The sequence below is a fragment of the Balaenoptera ricei genome, chromosome 9, assembly GCF_028023285.1.
Source record: "Balaenoptera ricei isolate mBalRic1 chromosome 9, mBalRic1.hap2, whole genome shotgun sequence".
Lineage (NCBI taxonomy): Eukaryota > Metazoa > Chordata > Mammalia > Artiodactyla > Balaenopteridae > Balaenoptera > Balaenoptera ricei.
This window is the reverse complement of record NC_082647.1, coordinates 4894438-4911796: the sequence shown is the minus strand read 5'-3', so window position 1 is coordinate 4911796 and position 17359 is coordinate 4894438. Positions and strand designations below refer to the sequence as shown.

Sequence of the window (17359 nt, the reverse complement as noted above, 5' to 3'; positions counted from 1 at the left end):
CTGCCCCTTGAACCCGAGTCGTGCTTTTTCTACTGTTCCCTTTCCTCTGACCAAAAGGCCTTTCTCAAGGCCCATGCTTTTGTGAAGCTGGATTATTCCTGTCTGGAGGGATTTCTTGCCACCACGCCTGGAAATCTTGTGGCAGGGACTGTGTAATTCATATTATTTCCTTAAATACACTATCACGCAGAGTTATTTGTGTACACGAATTATCTCCTTTCATATCCTATAAGATTGTAGAAAACAATGTACAGCTCTTTCTATCACCATCACAGGAACTTGATGAGTGTTTCCAGAAGACAGGGATTGCTGGCTTTTTTGGGAAGTGGAATGGGGAGGGAATTGTGGCCCCAGTGGGGGTGAATGAACAGCCTTAGAAGTATCACTTCTACTTTGTTTTGCCAACAAAGGAAAGCTGTTAAGCCTCAGGCCATAAAGAATCACAAGCCAGTCCTTGGGCTACATTGCATTCCAACTTTACCTGGGGGCGTTGGTGGGGTGGGGGGAGGTAGAAAACCTGAGCTCTTCTCCAGTTCCAGGACTGTCATTCACTAGGATTTCTTTCAGCCCGTCTTGAAACCAGCATTTGACCCTGTGGTTTTAGGTCGAACGGTTTATGTAATCGAGTTAATAACGGCACCCGGCAGTCAGAAGTACCTTTGCATTTTTGGTTTTTTGCAGTACTCCTCATAAAGCTAATACATTTAAATTGCTGTGAAGTAGACAACTGAGTGTCCCGTCATCTCTTTACAATAAGTGTTCAGAGTCCTTTAGCAACTGGAACGGAGACAGAAAAAAAAAAATTCCTTAAAATGCGGCCTCACACAGACAACACTGCCTCCTAGTGTCTAACATAGGTACTGCCTCACATCCGCGGACAGGAAGCCACTGTGGGTTGGAGACGGAGGTTTTGGAGCAGGTTTGAGTGAGTTTTTACCCGCCAGCAGAAACCTTAAGGACAGTGAAAGTTTCATCACAAAATGGATCCCAAGCAAGGAACTTTTGACTTTTCACAACCAAGATTCAAACCAGGTCTTCCAACTCATATCCCTTCCTGAGCCTGGCAGGTAGGGGTGAGATCGCAGGAGCTGTGGCAGAGGCATGCCCCTTATAAAGGCATTCACTTTTCTCAATGTTTAAAGTGTCATGGGAGCCCAAAAACACTTCAGAGGACCACATCAAACGCTAAGTCATCAGTTTGCACTTAAACGATTCTGCGTGGGAGAAAAGAGATTTTCTTTCTCTTGGAGTTTCTGTTTTACTTTAAGAGGTTCCCAGAGCCAGTGAACTGAGCTCCAGAGTTTGCAAATACAGACTACTTGTTTTCCCAGTGCCTGTGTACCGCAGACACACGGCAGGGTTAGGGATACTGTGGTCTTGTAATCAGGATGTGTGACTGGTACACACAGGGTTCCGCACTTAGGAAGGTCCCACACTTGGGTCAACATGCTGATGCTATCTTGAAATTCTTAATACTTTCGGAACCATGGCTCCCACCTTTTCATTTTGCACTGGGACCTGCAAATTATGTAGCTCGTCGTGCATTTGATAGAATTTTCTACCTTTCTGTCTTTTCTCCCCATTTCTTGCCCCTACTCTATGTTCTTGGCACCATGCTATGCCCTAAGCCTTGCCAGGAAAAAGAGAGTCTCGGTGATGGTGGTCTGGACCCATCTTTTGATTCTCAACCCCAGCCTCTGAGACTAGGAGTCTGTGTCTTCTTTTGAAGTGCACCTGCCACGGTCACCCCACAACACGGACAGTGAAGCCCAAACATCACAGTTTGGACCCATCATCTTTTTTTTTTTTTAAAATTAATTAATTAATTATTTATTTATTTTTGGCTGTGTTGGGTCTTCGTTTCTGTGCGAGGTCTTTCTCTAGTTGTGGCAAGCGGGGGCCACTCTTCATCGCGGTGCGCGGGCCTCTCACTATCGCGGCCTCTCTTGTTGCGGAGCACAGGCTCCAGACGCGCAGGCTCAGTACTTGTGGCTCACGGGCCTAGCTGTTCCGCGGCATGTGGGATCTTCCAAGACCAGGGCTCGAACCCGTGTCCCCTGCATTGGCAGGCAGATTCTCAACCACTGCGCCACCAGGGAAGCCCCCCCATCATCTCTTATTGGACCCTGTCTGGTTACCATGTTTATTCTTGCTCCCCAGCTGTATCTTTAAACAGTCAATAACCATACTGGCAAACCTAGGTATCAGGTAAAGAAGCACCTGGGGCTGAATGCTCTTTGGCTCAGGCTACTATTCTGACGTAGCTCCTTTTTATAAAAAAATTTTTTTTTTATTTTATTGAAGTATAGTTGATTTACAATGTTGTGTTAATTTCTGCTGTACAGCAAAGTGATTCAGTTATACATATATATACATTCTTTTCATATTCTTTTCCACTACAGTTTATCACAGGATATTGAATATAGTTCTCTGTGCTATACAGTAGGACCTTGTTGTTTATCCAGTCTCTATATAATAGTTTGCACCTGCTAGTTGCAAACTCCCTATCCATCCTTCCCCCATCCCTCCTCCCCCTTGGCAATCACAAGTCTGTTCTCTACTGACGTATCTCCTTTATTTATTTATTTGTTTGTTTATTTATTTATTTATTTTATTTTTGGCTGTGTTGGGTCTTCTTGCTGTGCGCGGGCTTTCTCTAGTTGTGGTGAGCAGGGGCTACTCTTCGTTGTGGTGTGTGGGCTTCTCTTGTTGTGGAGCACGGGCTCTAGGTGCACAGGCTTCAGTAGTTGCAGCGTGTGGGCTCAGTATTTGTGGCTCACGGGCTCTAGAGCGCAGGCTCAGTAGTTGTGGTGCGTGGGCTTAGTTGCTCTGCAGCATGTGGGATCTTTCCGGACTAGGGCTCGAACCCGTGTCCCCTGCATTGGCAGGTGGATTCTTTACCACTGTGCCACCAGGGAAGCCCTCCTTTTGATCACAAATTTCCTTGTACAACTTGTCATATCCTCCTCCCTGCCCACATCTGGCAGGTTTCTGCTCTCCTGTATGACTGTCTACTTACCTACCTACCAACATCCTATATTCCTCCTACCTACCTGCCTATAAGATCACACACCGAACACCACCTATGTGCCAGGCACTACTAATAGCTTATACACACATGCCCTTCAGTCTTCAATGCCAGTAGTTTATTTCTTCATTTTCCACTTGAGAAAACTGAAGCTTACAGAGAGGTTGGGTAACCTGATGGAGTTGGAAACATCTCAGATTCTTCTGAACCCAAAGCCCATACTTCTTCCTCTACACCAGTGGTTTTCCAAGTGTGGTCCCCAGAGCAGCACCTGGAAATTGGTTAGAAATGGAAATTCTAGGCCTCACCACCTCAAACCTATTGAATCTGAAACTCTGGGGGTGGGCCCAGAGTCAGACCAAACTGTGTCTGAACAAACCCTCGGGGTGACTCTGAGGGACACTCAAGTTTGAGAACCACCATGTTGTATCCCATCCCTGTCTGCCTTCTCTACATCCTGGAATTGGCAACCAAGATTTTGGACCCTCAGATGGTCCCTAAACTGAATCATGCCCTCTTCACCCAGCTCTATCAGAACATAAGCATCACTGCAAAGGGCAGATTGTATCCTGGCTCTGGGTCCCTGCCGTTTTGCCTTCTCTCTCCCTGTGCCTTTTCAAGTAGCATATCCCAAACCCAAATCATCTTTTCCCCTCCTCAAACATGGCCCTCCCTCACTTCTTCATTTTGGTTAATTATTTCACTTCTTTACCATATACTCAAATGGAAATCTGAAGTTCTCTTTACCTTTTGTTGCCTTTGCTACCCCATCTATATCATCTTATAAAATCTTTCATCCTAAAAAAAAAAAAAAATCTTTCATCCTGCTCTTCTAGCTGTAATACCAATTTTCTCAGATTCTTATTACTTCTAGCCTTTTAACTCTAGAATGTCTGTAAGAGTCGTTCTAAAGAGCAGTTCCTGAGCCCACCCATCAGATATAAAAAATCTCAGTCCTTTGGTCTCTCCCTGCCCCACAGCTCTTTATGTGTCTCTTATGGCACCTTCCTTGAATTGTAATAATTTGTGTGCTTGTCTGGAGTGATGGCACAGTAAGAAAATGAGACTGGTTTCCAGAAGCCATTCAATATAATCAGCTTTAGTTTTTAGTTGTTTTTTTTTTTAATGTAGTCACATCAGCTGGCTGATTAGACATCTGCCATTGGAAGAGAATTTGATGGGCATCACCGATATTTTTGCAGACCAATAACGAACATCCCTAATGACCCAGAACAAACTCCCAGTAACCCAGAAACCACTTTTCAGTGACCGCATTAAGAAAAGCTCTACAGTTGAAAGCAGAAAGCTTTTTAAATGACCATAGAACCACCTTTGGAAAAGTTGCCTTAGGGCCAATATCAGAGGTAGACAGATTCTCAGTATTAGGGACCTAATGACACAATTACCACCACCCTCCTCATTTAGTCTGCTTCATTAAGCCCTTGGTTTCCATTAACTAAATCCAGTCCTTTTGTTGCTGGTTGAGGTAATAAATAGTGAATGGCACCTTTCTCCAGCCACCCATTTGATTAGCTTAAAATGACCTCATACTAGTTTTACATACTAGCATGACTCACACTGATGTCATTAGATCCTGCTAAGTGACTGTTGATTCCCCATGGCAATCAGCACCTTCCCAAAAGCTTCAGCAGAGAAGATTATTAAAAGCCTTTTGCTCTAACTTTTTTTTTTTTCTGGACGTTGTACAATAAGCTTTAGCCTTGAGGTAATTGTCTCTGTTGACATATTAAGTCTTTAATTTTTAGTGTCTTGCATGCAAACAACTTGTTGAGAATGAGCCACCCTTACATTTCCAGTTTTGAGTGAAAGCCATTTTCTAAGACTAAATGGAATAAAAAATCTAAATCCAGGAATCAATTTTCTCTGGTTAGAGAATATTAGTCAGTGTTTCAGTTCATGAATTATTAATAATAACACCTGACATTTGTATCACTCTTCTCATTTCATCAAAACACTCTCATGTGTATTATCTCATTTGACCTCCCAATAATCCCTTCAGGAAGATGGGGAGGCATTGTTAGCTCCCCTGTTGACAGCAAGGATGAGTGAGCTGATCGGGGTCAATTAAGTAGCAGAAGGTCAAGTAAGTAGCAGAAGGAGAACCCCCGTCTTATGCCTACTTATGGAAGAGGTTGACACTAAGAAGTCTAATTATCAGTAAGCAATAACTTAAAAAAAATTTTTAAAAGCGGACTGGCGATCCTAGGAAATAGAGGAAACAGGAGGTAAGAATAGGAAGAATGAGGTAAAAGGGGAAGGAGAGAAAAGAAGGAGAAAATTTTCTATTAATGGACATCAAATCTCAAGCAGTTTCAAATTTACAGCCTCTTCTTTTTACATAAGACTTCCGGATTTAAATATTACCGTAGAGAAGAACTAGAATTTAAATGTTGGAGATTTTTTTTTTAAAGTTAAGAACTGTGAAATCAGAGAGATGAAAGCATGCATATGAGAAAAGAATATCTCTGTTCAACAGCCAGAGTCAAGCTGACCTTAATGGAAAAAGATTCCTATGCTAAATGAGGTCCCATCCATGGTCTTTACATTCCTAGCTGCTCCCATCTCTTCCCTACTGGTATTAACCTGCTGTCAGGTGGAGAGAATAGCCTTCCACCCACACTTCAACTGTGGCTTATTTCCCTCTGACTTAATCCAGCCCATTCTGGCCCATGACCCAGCTGAACAGATGGATCATGTGTTTGACTCTCATGTGAAGACTCTTTGTAAGGCTGATTTGGAAATTTAAACAAAATTAACGATTTGGTACTGGTGTTGATGGTGAAATATTTTAAAATAATTTGTGGGACTTCCCTGGTGGTGCAGTGGTTAAGAATCCACCTGCGAATGCAGAGGACATGGGTTCAATCCCTGCTCTGGGAAGATCCCACATGCCACGGAGCAACTAAGCCCGTGCGCCACAACTACTGAAGCCCGTGCGCCTAGAGCCTGTGCTCCGCAGCAAGAGAAGCCACCGCAATAAGTCTGCGCACCGCGACGAAGAGTAGCCCCTGTTTGCCGCAACCAGAGAAAGCCTGTGCACAGGAACGAAGACCCAACGCAACCAATAAATAAATTAATTAATTAAAAAAATAAACCCAATCTGCTAACAAGTGCAGACTGCCAATTTAAAAATAAAATAGGGGAGGAGCTTCAAGATGGCGGAGGAGTAAGACGCGGAGATCGCCTTCCTCCCCACAAATACATCAGAAATACATCTACATGTGGAACAGCTCCTACAGAACACCTACTGAACGCTGGCAGAAGACCTCAGACCTCCCCAAAGGCAAGAAACTCCCCACGTACCTGGGTAGGGCAAAAGAAAACAGAAAAAACAGAGACAAAGGATAGGGACGGGACCTGCACCTCTGGGAGGGAGCCGTGAAGGAGGAAAGGTTTCCACGCACTAGGAGCCCCTTCGCGGGCGGAGACTGCGGGTGGCGGAGGGGAAGCTTCGAAGCCACGGAGGAGAGCGCAGCCACAGGGGTGCGGAGGGCAAAGCAGAGAGATTCCCACACGGAGGCTCGGCGCCGAGCAACACTCACCAGCCCAAGAGGCTTGTCTGCTCAGCCGCCGGGGCGGGCGAGGGGCTGGGAGCTGAGGTGCCGGCTTCCGTCGGATCCCAGGGCGAGGACTGGGGTTGGCGGCGTGAACACAGCCTGAAGGGGTTAGTGCACCACAGCTAGCCGGGAGGGAGACCGGGAAAAGGTCTGCAGCTGCTGAAGAGGCAAGAGACTTTTTCTTGCCTCTTTGTTTCGCGGTGCGCGAGGAGAGGGGATTCAGAGCGCCGCCTAAACGAGCTCCAGAGATGGGCGCGAGCCGCAGCCATCAGCACGGACCCCAGAGACGGGCGTGAGACGCTAAGGCTGCTGCTGCCGCCTCCAAGAAGCCTGTGTGTGAGCGCAGGTCACTATCCACACCGCCCCTCCCGGGAGCCGGTGCAGCCCGCCACGGCCAGGGTCCTGTGATCCGGGTACAACTTCCCCGGGAGAACGCACTGCGCACCTCGGTCTGCTGCAACGTCACGACGCCTCTGCCGCGCAGGCTCGCCCCGCCTCCTCCGTACCCCTCCCTCCCGCCGACCTGAGTGAGCCAGAGCCCCCGAAGCAGCTGCTCCTTTAACCCCGTCCTGTCTGAGTGAAGAACAGACGCCCTCAGGCGACCTACATGCAAAGACGGGGCCAAATCCAAAGCTGAACCCCGGGAGCTGTGCGAACAAAGAAAAGAAAGGGAAATCTCTCCCAGCAGCCTCAGGAGCAGTGGATTAAATCTCCACCATCAACTTGATGTACCTGCATCTGTGGAATACCTGAATAGACAACGAATCATCCCAAATTGAGGAGGTGGACTTTGGGAGCAACGATATATATATATTTTTTCCCCTTTTCCTCTTTTTGTGAGTGTGTATGTGTATGCTTCTGTGTGAGATTTTGTCTGTATAGCTTTGTTTTTACCATTTGTCCTAGGGTTCTGTCTGTCCTTTTTTTTTTATTACTTAAAAAAATTTTTTTTCTTAATAATTATTTTTTATTTTAATAACTTTATTTTATTTTACTTTACTTTATTTTATTTTATCTTCTTCTTTCTTTCTCTCTTTTTTTTCTCCCTTTTATTCTGAGCCGTGTGGAAGACAGGCTCTTGGTGCTCCAGCCAGGCATCAGGCCTGTGCCTCTGAGGTGGGAGAGCCAAGTTCAGGACACTGGTCCACAAGAGACCTCCCAGCTCCACATAATACCAAACAGCGAAAATCTCCCAGAGAGCTCCATCTCAACGCCAAGACCCAGCTCCACTCAATGACCAGCAAGCTACAGTGCTGGGCACCCTATGCCAAACAACTAGCAAGACAGGAACACAGCCCCATCCATTAGCACAGAGGCTGCCTAAAATCATAATAAGGCCACAGACACCCCAAAACACACCACCAGACGTGAACTTGCCCACCAGAAAGACAAGATCCAGCCTCATCCACCAGAACACAGGCACCAGTCCCCTCCACCAGGAAGCCTACACAAGCCACTGAACCAACCTTAGCCACTGGGGACAGACACCAAAAACAACAGAAACTACGAACCTGCAGCCTGCAAAAAGGAGACCCCAAACACAGTAAGTTAAGCAAAATAAGAAGACAGAGAAACACACAGCAGATGAAGGAACAAGGCAAAAACCCACCAGACCTAAATGAAGAGGAAATAGGCAGTCTACCTGAAAAAGAATTCAGAGTAATGACAGTAAAGATGATCTAAAATCTTAGAAATAGAATGGAGAAAATACAAGAAATGTTTAACAAGGACCTAGAAGAACTAAAGAGTAAACAAACAGAGATGAACAACACAATAAATGAAATTAAAAATTCTCTAGAAGGGATCAATAGCAGAATAACTGAGGCAGAAGAAAGGATAAGTGACCTGGAAGATAAAATAGTGGAAATAACTACCACAGAGCAGAATAAAGAAAAAAGAATGAAAAGAATCGAGGACAGTCTCAGAGACCTCTGGGACAACATTAAACATACCAACATTTAAATTATAGGGGTCCCAGAAGAAGAAGAGAAATAGAAAGGGACTGAGAAAATATTTGAAGAGATTATAGTTGAAAACATCCCTAATATGGGAAAGGAAATAGTTAATCAGGTCCAGGAAGCACAGAGAGTCCCATACAGGATAAATCCAAGGAGAAACACGCCAAGACACATTAATCAAACTATCAAAAATTAAATACAAAGAACAAATATAAAAAGCAGCAAGGGAAAAACAACAAGTAACACGTAAGGGAATCCCCATAAGGTTAACAGCTGATCTTTCAGCAGAAACTCTGCAAGCCAGAACGGAGTGGCAGGACATATTTAAAGTGATGAAAGAGAAAAACCTACAACCAAGATTACTCTACCCAGCAAGGATCTCATTCAGATTTGATGGAGAAATTAAAAGTTTTACAGACAAGCAAAAGCTAAGAGAATTCAGCACCACCAAACCAGCTTTACAAGAAATGCTAAAGGAACTTCTCTAGGCAGGAAACATAAGAGAAGGAAAAGACCTACAATAATAAACCCAAAACAATTAAGAAAATGGTAATAGGAACATACATATCGATAATTACCTTAAATGTAAATGGATTAAATGCTCCAACCAAAAGACATAGACTGGCTGAATGGATACAAAAACAAGACCCATATATATGCTGTCTACAAGAGACCCACTTCAGACTTAGGGACACATACAGACTGAAAGTGAGGGGATGGAAAAAGATATTCCATGCAAATGGAAATCAAAAGAAAGCTGGACTAACAATTCTCATATCAGACAAAATAGACTTTTAAACAAAGACTATTACAAGAGCCGAAGAAGGACACTACATAATGATCAAGGAATCAATCCAAGAAGAAGATATAACAATTGTAAATATTTATGCACCCAACATAGGAGCACCTCAATACATAAGGCAAATACTAACAGCCATAAAAGCAGAAATCGACAGTAACACAATCATAGTAGGGGACTTTAACACCCCACTTTCACCAATGGACAGATCATCCAAAATGAAAACAAATAAGGAAACACAAGCTTTAAATGACACATTAAACAAGATGGACTTAATTGATATTTATAGGACATTCCTTCCAAAAACAACAGAATAACAGAACAACAACATTCTTCTCAAGTGCTCATGGAACATTCTCCAGGATAGATCATATCTTGGGTCACAAATCAAGCCTTGGTAAATTTAAGAAAATTGAAATCGTATCAAGTATCTATTCCAACCACAATGCTATGAGACTAGATATCAATTACAGGAAAAAATCTGTAAGAAATACAAACACATGGAGGCTAAACAACACACTACTTAATAACCAAGAGATCACTGAAGAAATCAAAGAGGAAATCAAAAAATACCTAGAAACAAATGACAATGAAAACACAATGACCCAAAACCTATGGGATGCAGCAAAAGCAGTTCTAAGAGGGAATTTTATAGCTATACAAGCCTACCTTAAGAAACAAGAAACATCTCAAATAAACAACCTAACCTTACACCTAAAGCAATTAGAGAAAGAAGAACAAAAAACCGCCAAAGTTAGCAGAAGGAAAAAAATCATAAAGATCAGATCAGAAATAAATGAAAAAGAAATGAAGGAAATGATAGCAAAGATCAATAAAACTAAAAGTTGGTTCTTTGAGAAGATAAACAAAATTGATAAACCATTAGCCAGACTTAGCAAGAAAAAAAGGGAGAAGACTCAAATCAATAGAATTAGAAATGAAAAAGGAGAAGTAACAACTGACACTGCAGAAATACAAAGGATCATGAGAGATTACTACAAGCAACTCTATGCCAATAAAATGGACAACCTGGAAGAAATGGACAAATTCTTAGAAATGCACAACCTTCCAAGACTGAACCAGGAAGAAATAGAAAATATGAACAGACCAATCACAAGCACTGAAATTGAAACTGTGATTAAAAATCGTCCAACAAACAAAAGCCCAGGACCAGATGGCTTCACAGGCGAATTCTATCAAACATTTAGAGAAGAGCTAACACCTATCCTTCTCAAACTCTTCCAAAATATAGCAGAGGGAGGAACACTCCCAAACTCATTCCACGAGGCCACCATCACTCTGATACCAAAACCAGAAAAAGATGTCACAAAGAAAGAAAACTACAGGCCAATATCACTGATGAACATAGATGCAAAATCCTCAACAAAATACTAGCAAATAGAATCCAACAGCACATTAAAAGGATCATACACCATGATCAAGTGGGGTTTATCCCAGGAATGCAAGGAGTCTTCAATATACGCAATTCAATCAATGTGATACACCATATTAGCAAATTGAAGGAGAAAAACCATATGATCATCTCAATAGATGCAGAGAAAGCTTTTGACAAAATTCAACACCCATTTATGATAAAAACCCTCCAGAAAGTAGGCATAGAGGGAACTTTCCTCAACATAATAAAGGCCATATATGACAAACACACAGCCAACGTCATTCTCAATGGTGAAAAACTGAAACCATTTCCACTAAGATCAGGAACAAGACAAGGTTGCCCACTCTCACCACTATTATTCAACATAGTTTTGGAAGTTTTAGCCACAGCAATCAGAGAAGAAAAAGAAATAAAAGGAATCCAAACTGGAAAAGAAGAAGTAAAGCTGTCACTGTTTGCAGATGACATGATACTATACACAGAGAATCCGAAAGATGCTACCAGAAAACTACTAGAGCTAATCAATGAATTTGGTAAAGTAGCAGGATACAAAATTAATGCACAGAAATCTCTTGCATTCCTATACACTAATGATGAAAAATCTGAAAGTGAAATTAAGAAAAGACTCCCATTTACCATTGCAACAAAAAGAATAAAATATCTAGGAATAAACCTACCTAAGGAGACAAAAGACCTGTATGCAGAAAATTATAAGACACTGATGAAAGAAATTAAAGATGATACAAATAGATGGAGAGATATACCATGTTCTTGTATTGGAAGAATCAACATTGTGAAAATGACTCTACTACCCAAAGCAATCTACAGATTCAATGCAATCCCTATCAAACTACCAATGGCATTTTTCACAGAACTAGAACAAAAAATTTCACAATTTGTATGGAAACACAAAAGACCCCGAATAGCCAAAGCAATCTTGAGAACGAAAAATGGAGCTGGAGGAATCAGGCTCCCTGACTTCAGACTATATTATAAAGCTACAGTAATCAAGACAGTTTGGTACTGGCACAAAAACAGAAATATAGATCAATGGAACAGGATAGAAAGCCCAGAGATAAACCCACGCACATATGGTCACCTTATCTTTGATAAAGGAGGCAAGCATATACAGTGGAGAAAGACAGCCTCTTCAATAAGTGGTGCTGGGAAAATTGGACAGATACATGTAAAAGTATGACATTAGAATACTCCCTGACACCATACACAAAAATAAACTCAAAATGGATTAAAGACCTAAGTGTAAGGCCAGACACTATCAAACTCTTAGAGGAAAACATAGGCAGAACACTGTATGACATAAATCACAGCAAGATCCTTTTTGACCCAGCTCCTAGAGAAATGGAAATAAAAACACAAATAAACAAATGGGACCTAATGAAACTTAAAAGCTTTTGCACATAAAGGAAACCATAAACAAGACCAAAAGACAACCCTCAGAATGGGAGAAAATATTTGCAAATGAAGCAACTGACAAAGGATTAATCTCCAAGATTTACAAGCAGCTCATGCAGCTCAATAACAAAAAAACAAACAACCCAATCCAAAATTGGGCAGAAGACCTAAATAGACATTTCTCCAAAGAAGATATACAGATTGCCAACAGACACATGAAAGAATGCCCAACATCATTAATCATTAGAGAAATGCAAATCAAAACTACAATGAGATATCATCTCACACCGGTCAGAATGGCCATCATCAAAAAATCTAGAAACAATAAATGCTGGAGAGGGTGTGGAGGAAAGGGAACCCTCTTGCACTGTTGGTGGGAATGTAAATTGATACAGCCACTATGGAGAACAGTATGGACGTTCCTTTAAAAACTAAAAATAGAACTACCATATGACCCAGCAATCCCACTACTGGGCATATACCCTGAGAAAACCATAATTCAAAAAGAGTCATGTACCACAATGTTCACTGCAGCTCTATCTATAATAGCCAGGACATGGAAGCAACCTAAGTGTCCATTGACAGATGAATGGATAAAGAAGATGTGGCACATATATACAATGGAATATTACTCAGCCATGAAAAGGAACGAAACTGAGTTATTTGTAGTGAGGTGGATGGACCTAGAGACTGTCATACAGAGTGAAGTAAGTCAGAAGGAGAAAAACAAATACCATATGATAACACATATATATGGAATCTATTAAAAAAAAAAAAAAAAGGTCCGAAGAACCTAGGGGCAAGATGGGAATAAAGATGCAGACCTACTAGAGAATGGACTTGAGGATACGGGGAGGGGGAAGGGTAAGCTGGGACAAGGTGAGAGAGTGGTATGGACATATATACACTAGCAAACGTAAAATAGATAGCTAGTGGGAAGCAGCTGCATAGCACAGGGAGATCAGCTCAGTGCTTTGTGACCACCTAGAGGGGTGGGATAGGGAGGGTGGGAGGGAGGGAGACGCAAGAGGGAAGAGATATGGGAACATATGTATATGTATAACTGATTCACTTTGTTATAAAGCAGAAACTAACACACCATTGTAAAGCAATTATACTCTAATAAAGATGTTTAAAAAATAAAAATACAATGAAAATAATTTGTACGGAATATTTGTCTTTTTAGGGTTTCCTGAAGCAGCCTGGCTGGCTGGCAAGTAATTATCAATCCATTATTCAACTGTTTATTGAGCATTTATTTTGTTTTCTGCACGGTGATATGCACCATTTATAAAAGCTTAACATTTGACTAGTGCATCACTCGTTTCTAAAGCATGTTTGTGGCAGCGGGGAAGGGGAGAGATAAATCAGGAGTTTGGGATTAACATATACACACTATTATATATAAAATAGATAAACAACAAGGGCCTACTATAGAGCACAGGGAACTATACTCAATATCTTGTAATAAACTATAATGAAAAAGAATATGAAATAGTATATATATGTATTAATGTATAACTGAATCACTTTGCTTTACACTGGAAACTAACACAACATTGTAAATTAACTATACTTCAATGAAAAAAAACCTTAAAAAATAAAGCACGTTCATACTCATTTTCCCACTTACTCTCATAACCTCTGAGATGGGTGGACAGCATAAGTATTATTCTCTCCTTTTGGCACGTGAAGAAAGAGGTGAAGGATGAAGGGACTTGGCTAAAGTCCCTATTTGCCAGTTAATGACCAAGATATGCCAAGATATGACCATTTCTATCGACTTCCACTGCCTGGGTACTTCACCTAGAAATGTTGTTTTGTTTTTGCTTGGTTTGTGAATCATGGAATCTTTATACATAAGGGGGATGGGGAGGAAACTGCAGACTCTTGTTTCAGAGTGAAAGACTGGATAAATTGTAACAGAACTTTAACCCAATTTGTAGACAAATTTGTAGGGTAAATAGGAAATGATAATCTGAGAAATGAGTGAGACTATATTAGCATGGTTACTGAGGATGGGAAATTGTGGGAGTACATGTTTCAGTTTATTGTTTTTCATTTATACTTGCCTGTTTGGATATAACACACATTCAGTACAAACAGTTCAATGAATTTTTATAGTGTGTGCAATGGAGAAATCACCACCCAAAACAAGATACAGACTATTTCCAACAACTAAGAATGTTCTCTTAGGTTCCCTCCCAGGCACTACCCCACCCTCCTCCACCCAGAGCTAGGAGCTATTCATAATTCTGTAACATGAGTTTTGTCTCTTCTTCACCTTCATATAAATGGAACCAGAGGGTTTACACTTTGGTTCAACACAATCCCTGTGAGATTGATCCAAGTTGTGTGCAGCAGTGGTTTGTCCTTGTTAACTGTTGTGTAGTATTCCATGAATGACTACACCATTATTAATTTATCCATTGCAAGGTAAATAGGCATTTGGGTTATTTCCAGTTTGGGGTTATTATAACAAAGCCACTATGAGCATTTTCGTACATGTCTTTGGAGGATATATGTAGTATTAATCTTGGATATATACATACTTGGGGATAGAATTGTTGGGTCACCTGGTAGGCATACATTAACATTAATCAATACTGTTAAACAGTTTTCCAAAGAGGCTGGACCAATGCACGCTCACACCAGCAATGTACGAGATTTCTAGGTGTTGCACAGCCTCCCTACACTGGTTAGCGCAGCTAGAGGCTTGATCTCACTGAGCTGTGATCATTTCAGCAAGCCTGGGGGTGATGTTGTGTTCTTTCAACAAAACACACCTAATTTCAGGTTTTCCTGATAATAGTTTATCTGTGCCATTTATACTTGAGGGTCAGTTTTGCTAAATAGGAAATCTTTGGCTCACAAGAATTTACTCCATTTTCTTCTGGTATGAAGTGTTACTGCCAGAAGTTTAATCATAATCTCATTTTATTTCTATTTCTTCTTTCATGTTAGCAGCCATTGATACACAATGCCAAGATCCCTTAATTTATTAGAGTTTGCAAAATAATGATATTCTAATTTTATCTTTCATTTTAATGGATAAGCAGAAATGATTTTATAAGAAAGCTACCCCTCATCTACTATTAAGTAACCCATTAGTAAAGTTCATACAGGAAAGTGAGGAAAAATGTTTATTTCCTTTTATTTACTGACTTTCCAAATAATGGTTTCCTGCCATCCTCAGATGACATCCTCGTTGGGTCTTCATTTCTGCGTGCAGGCTTTCTCTAGTTGCGGCGAGCGGGGGCTACTCTTCGTTGTGGTGTGCGTGCTTCTCATTGTGGTGGCTTCTCTTGTTGCAGAGCACGGGCTCTCGACATGTGGGCATCAGTAGTTGCAGTACGCGGGCTCAGTAGTTGTAGCGCATAGGCTTAGTTGCTCTGCAGCATGTGAGATCTTCCCGGACCAGGGATTGAACCCATGTCCCCTGCATTGGCAGGCGGATTCTTAACCACTGCACCACCAGGGAAGTCCCCGTGTTTTAAATATGATCATGAACTCCTGGATTTAAACATATTTGATGGGTTTTAATTTACTGTAGTTCTTATCTTTATTGAAACTCAAATCGTCCCACCTTTGGCCAGTGGGGGCCTCCTTAGGTTGACTCTTAAGTTCTTTGCCATAACTCTAAAGTCTTTGATAGCTTTTTTGCTTTCTAGTATGAGAAGATATTTGAGGCTTATCTTGTACACTTCCTGCCCCAGCCCTGAACCAGGCATTTCACCAAGAAGCTCAGATTTATTTTAACAGGGAATGGTTTTTCAAGACTATGATCTGAGAACGAGGCATGCTTTTTGCTGCTGGGTTGTTCAGTTTTTTACATTGGACAGATCTAGGAATTATATAAAGATAAAATACCTCATGAGTTCATATTGCTATTTCCGATTCAAATTCAGGACTATAGGGTTTTTCCTCAACCTCTTCTATGTAGCATTTTTATTGTATCTCTTCCACAGTAAGAATTTTGATTCTCTAGAGAATATGGAGTTGGAACGTTCCTTACCTACTCATGGAATTAACACCTCTTAACTATACACAACATTCTCTAAAGAACAATAATTCCACTACCACCAATTATGATTAATAAAACAGTAAAAAAATTTTGCCATACACTATCCCAATAACCCCTCATATTTCTTCTTTTTAACTCACATTTAGTCTTAGTTCTACAACTAACAATATAATTAATGCTCACTATTTACTGCTATGTCTGTCTCTCTCTCTAGTTATTTTGGTGTTTGACACCCATTCTCTAGTGAATTCCTTAGGAAAGGCCAATGAAAACAATATTCTCCGTCTGTGCCATGTATACTTGAGGGTTAGTTTGGCCAAATAAGAAATCCTCGGGGCTTTGCAGACGCCGCCACCCCAGAACCTCCCACGCTGCCTAACCATGGTCAACCCTACCGTGTTCTTTGACATCGCCGTCGACGGCGAGCCCTTGGGCCGCGTCTCCTTCGAGCTGTTTGCAGACCAAGTTCCAAAGACAGCAGAAAACTTTCGTGCTCTGAGCACTGGGGAGAAAGGCTTTGGTTATAAAGGTTCCTGCTTTCACAGAATAATTCCGGGATTTATGTGCCAGGGTGGTGACTTCACACGCCATAATGGCACTGGTGGCAAGTCCATCTATGGGGAGAAATTTGATGATGAGCATTTCCTCCTGAAGCATGCGGGTCCTGGCATCTTGTCCACGGCAAATGCTGGCCCCAACACACACGGGTCCCAGTTTTTCATCTGCACTGCCAAGACTGCGTGGTTGGATGGCCAGCATGTGGCTTTGGCAAGGTGGAAGAGGGCATGGATATTGTGGGAGCCATAGAGCGCTTTGGGTCCAGGAATGGCAAGACCAGCAAGAAGAGCACCATTGCTGACTGTGGACAAATCTAATAAATTTGACTTGTGTTTTATCTTAACCACCAGACCATTCCTTCTGTAGCTCTGGAGAGCACCCCTTCATCCCCATCTGCTCAAAATGTACTATAATCTTTGTGCTCTCATTGCACTTCTTTGGGTTCCATATTTTCCTTATTCCCCTCCAAGTTTAGCTGAATTGCAAAGTTAAGTTTATGGTTATGAAATAAAAACTAAACAACCAAAAAAAAAAAAAAGAAATCCTCGGCTCACAGGAATGTACTCCATTTTCTTCTGATATGAAGTGTTACTGCCAGAAGTTTG

At 41.6% G+C, this 17359-nt stretch overlaps 1 pseudogene; it reads left to right on the top strand.

Annotated features, from left to right (window-relative positions):
* Positions 1–16546: 16546 nt before the first annotated feature.
* On the top strand, positions 16547–17086 carry LOC132371337 (peptidyl-prolyl cis-trans isomerase A-like; annotated as a pseudogene).
* Positions 17087–17359: the final 273 nt, after the last annotated feature.